We start from the raw sequence: 4638 nt of genomic DNA on the forward strand, positions 1-4638 counted from the left end.
TAAAAAAACGGAAAAAGTACTGGCAGCTCATTACCTGGACTTTGTACCGTAAATTTACAGTCTGTTAATTTACAGTCTGCCACCGGTAAAAAAAAAACAGGACTTTTTCTGTTTTAATGGTATATTTATATATTTATATATACATAAAGCAAATAAATCCAGCACAATATACAAATTTGAACATGGTTTATTTTTACTTCATGTAAACATTCTTAAAAGTGCATTCAATGGCTTTTGTTTGCCTTAAGTGGGTTAGGACTAAACAACATCAAATACTCAATTCATTTAACAATGTGTCAACTCAGGCAAAATGGCTGTATTGTAAAAGACAGTTTAGCTTTAAACAGTAACAGACAGAATTAAAAAAAAAAAAAAAAAAGAAAAGAAAACATGAGCATCTATACAATACAGGTGTTGTACTAAAAAGTGGTCACAAAATTTAAACATCACAATGAGAAACAGTCAAGATTCAAAACTTTTTTTTTCTTATAAGAGAAAACAATATTGTTTAGAGGGATAGTTCACACAAAAAAATGTTAATTCAGTCAATTACTCATACCATTCCAAACCCATAAGACTTTCATTCATTTTTAGAACACAAATTAAGAGTATTTTTAGTTAAATCTGGGTACTTTCTGTCCCTCTATTGATTGTCTATGCAACTACCATTTTCAAGGTCCAGAAAGGTATAAAGTATGTGACTCCAGTGGCTTGACAACAGAATTTTGAAGTTCATTATAACAGAAATATCATCGAAGTGATGCAATTCATTATAGGGGATGTATTATTTACCATTTAACTGCATATTTAATGCAAGTGCCATTTTTTTTTCAATTTAAAAACTCAAATATTACATGGATTTTTGAAATTGTTCATGCAAGAGTCTTGGAGGAATGCACAGCCACTTGGTTGCCTTCATCTTAAACCACGTTCAGGATTTCTTCACAGGAAAATTCTGAAAGAAATGGATATGACAAAAAAAAGAAATGAATTAAACTGAACTACAGAGTAATATGCAGGCTGGAGTGGAAAAGTAGTCATACAGTATTTTAAGTTCATTAAATCAACTGCAATCCATAATACTTTCTAATTGTTTACACATTGCTTAACTTACATTTTCAATAGTCTCCATTTGCATCGGTCATATGAGCTTGTCAAATCAACTATGTCCTAAAATATACTTCATTATTTTCAACTAAATAAACAGCAACACGACCAAATGCTTCATACACTTTTTATAACATACGTGTTGCTTACTTCTGTATGAACTCCAGAGTAAGTGCCGCCTCCTCTGGGTATTTTGTAGCTCACAACCGCAACAGGAAAGATGATTTGTTCATTAACTTCTCAAACGACAGCAATCTTGAACTGCCCATCACCTTAAACAAAAAAGACATTACAAAATGACCATATACATAATGACAAGCATCTTTGAACACCTTTGAAGGCGTGTTCAGCAAACAACTTCACATTGTTGTAAAAGTCAACAGAATAAATGACTCAAACACTCAATTTTCTTTTCAATATTGAACACTAATGTTAAATGAAATAGAATACAAACCCACTTGGTTTCCTTCATCTCAACCCTCATTTAGGATTTCTTCACAGGAAAACTCTAAAAGAAATGGATAATGATAAAAATGAAATGAATGAAACTGAACTACAGAGTAACATGCAGGTTGGAGATGGAAAATCAATCATACAGTATTTTAAGTTCATTAAAATAACTGCTAACCCTAATACTTGTCAATTCAAATATTTATTTATAAATTGCTTAACTTACATTTCCAATAGTCTCCATTTACATGTCTTATGAGCTTGTCAGATCATTTGTGTCTTACAATATACTTCATTATTTTCAATTAAATAAACAGATACACATTTCATAACATACGTGTTGCTTACTTCTGTATGAATTCTAATGTAAGTGCCGCCTCCTCTGGGTATTTGTAGCTCACAACCTCAACAGTGGTCATTAACTTCTTGAATGACATCAATCTTGAACTGCCCATCACCTTAAACACAAAAGACATTACAAAATTACCATATACATAATGACAAGCAGTTTGAACACACCTTATGCACACCAGGATAATAACATGCAAAAGTAATCAATCCAATCATTTTGTTAAGGTTAGCACGTTGTGACGTGGCTTCCGACGCATCAGACAGCAAACAACTTCACATTGTTGTGAAAGTCAACAAAATAAATTACTCTAACTATTTTCTTTCTGGTACTTAACACTAATGTTAAATAAAACTGTTAATAAAACAGAATACAAACCCATGATAATAATGCAGGTGTGCTTGAGATTCACAGTACAGCAGCAATCACGTTCTGTCATTAAAAAAGAAAACGAAAGAAACACAACGGTCATTTTGACATAATGTCGTGTGCATTTGTCCATTAAAGTGATAAAGATAACTCGAGGAGCTGACGTTACCGGACCGCTGACCTGAAGAGGCATTATTATTCTGGCGCGGCTACCGCGCGTCCGACGCCTGTTTACAGTCGCTTCACAGACAGCTTGCTAGTAACGTTACCGAACTAGTTTGTGTTTTGCATTTTATCTTCCGTGTGTGTGTAAAACAGACAATAAAAAGTCAAAACTTACCTCATTTGGCAGAAAACTCCACGAGGAAGATGTGTGACGATATGCAGAGAAATGTTGATTGCGACGGCTCCGACGTTCATTTGCCAAACAAGCCAGACAGCAACTAAGTTAACCTTACGTAAACAATTTATGTGACATTTACCTCGTTTACCACGAAGAGTATATGAAAAACATGTTTTCCAAATTCGAAAGCTGACATTAAACTGAAACTTTGACCGAGAAACTCTCTGCGTCTTCTCTTCACTGTTTTCGCGCCTATGTAAGCCACCAACGTTCTTGTTCCCACAATGCAAATCGTAATTCAAAAATACGGAAAAACACCTGTAAAAACCAAAAACGGAAAATTTCCTGTAATTATTAGGGTATATCGTACTGTATTTTTACGGATTTTTTTTGCAGTGCAGAGAGCTGTGACAGTTTATTCTGAAGGATATCTGGGATGATGGTGTTGAAAGCAGAGCTGAAGTCCACAAACAAGATCCTTGCATAGGTCCCTGGTTTGTCCAGATGTTGAAGGATGTAGTGCAATCCCATATTGACTGCATCATCCACAGACCTGTTTGCTCGGTAAGCAAACTGCAGGGGGTCCAGCAAGGGTCCAGTAATGTCCTTCAAGTAGGCCAACACCAGTCTCTCAAATTACTTCATGACCACAGATGTTAAAGCAACAGGTCTGTAGTCATTAAGTCCTGTGGTTTTTGGTTTCTTGGGTACAGGGATGATGGTGGAGCATTTGAAGCAGGATGGGACTATACATAGCTCCAGAGATCTGTTGAAGATCAATGTGAAGATGGATGATAGCTGGACAGCACAGGCTTTAAGGCAGGCTGGAGAGACACCGTCTGGGCCTTTGGCTTTCCTTATCTTCTGCTTCCTGAAGACTTTGCAAACATCACCTTCACAGATCTTAAGGGCAGGTTGAGAAACAGTAGGGGGGATGGAGGTGCAGGGTGTTGATGGCTGTGTTGTGGGACAGTCGGGGTGGGTGTAGGGTGTCAGACCAGTCTTTTGTTTTTCAAACCTGCAGTAAAACTCATTCAGGTAATCAGCCAGTTGTTGATTGGCCTCAGTGCTGAGGGACGGGCTCTTGTAGCTGGTGATGGCTTTCAGGCCATTCCACACTGATTTAGAGTCACTTCTTGAAAGCTGTTTTTTTAGCTTTCCCGAGTAGTTTAACTTTGCCACTCTTATCTCCCTATTCAGTGTGTATTTGGCCTGTTTGTACAAGGCTTTGTCCCCACTCCTGTGGGCGTCCTCTTTGGCCTGGCGAAGCTGTTTGAGTTTTGCACTGAACCAAGGTTTGTCATTGTTAAATGTCAAATAAGTCCTGGTGGGTACACACATGTCCTCACAGAAACTGATGTAGGATGTCACAGTGTCAGTGAGCTCATCCAGATCAGTAGCTGCAGCCTCAAAAACACTCCAATCAGTAAGTTCGAAGCAGGCTTGTAAATCCCGCTCTGCTTCAACAGTCCATCTCTTTACAGTTTTTACTACAGGCTTAGCAGACTTAGGTTTCTGCCTGTAGGCTGGTAGAAGATGAACTAAACAGTGATCAGAGAGTCCCAGCGCTGCACAGGGGACAGAGTGATATGCATCCTTTAAAACAGTGTAGCAATGGTCCAGTATATTGCTGTCTCTGGTGGGGCATGTGATGTGTTGTCTATATTTAGGCAGTTCGCGGGTGAGATGAGCTTTATTAAAATCACCGAGCACGATAATAAAACAGTCCGGGTAACGTTGTTCTGTGTGTGTGATCTGATCGGCCAACAGTTCTAGCGCTGCGCTTGCACGCATAAAGTAAATTGTCATGTTTGACGCTCAGAGGTGTTTGTCTGAGGACGTAACGGAGCCAGAGCCTCCTCAAAAACACTCAGATCAGAAAACTAATGACAGGACAAAAGCAAAACACAACAATTTATACAAAAGTTGTTAAAGATAATGAATAAAATACTGTATAAACAACATAGTTTTGTAACACATATATAAAACAATATTACAACATAACTGTAAGTGCTGTTTG

At 37.6% G+C, this 4638-nt stretch overlaps 1 long non-coding RNA gene across 1 annotated transcript; it reads right to left on the reverse strand.

The window, feature by feature from the left end:
- Window positions 1–873: 873 nt before the first annotated feature.
- Window positions 874–1684, reverse strand: LOC127160882 (uncharacterized). The gene is made up of 3 exons (XR_007826878.1): window positions 1566–1684; window positions 1258–1379; window positions 874–955 (listed from the first exon to the last, which is right to left on the reverse strand). It is a non-coding gene; the product is annotated as an uncharacterized LOC127160882 (long non-coding RNA).
- Window positions 1685–4638: the final 2954 nt, after the last annotated feature.

Source organism: Labeo rohita, unplaced genomic scaffold (genome assembly GCF_022985175.1).
Source record: "Labeo rohita strain BAU-BD-2019 unplaced genomic scaffold, IGBB_LRoh.1.0 scaffold_489, whole genome shotgun sequence".
NCBI lineage: Eukaryota > Metazoa > Chordata > Actinopteri > Cypriniformes > Cyprinidae > Labeo > Labeo rohita.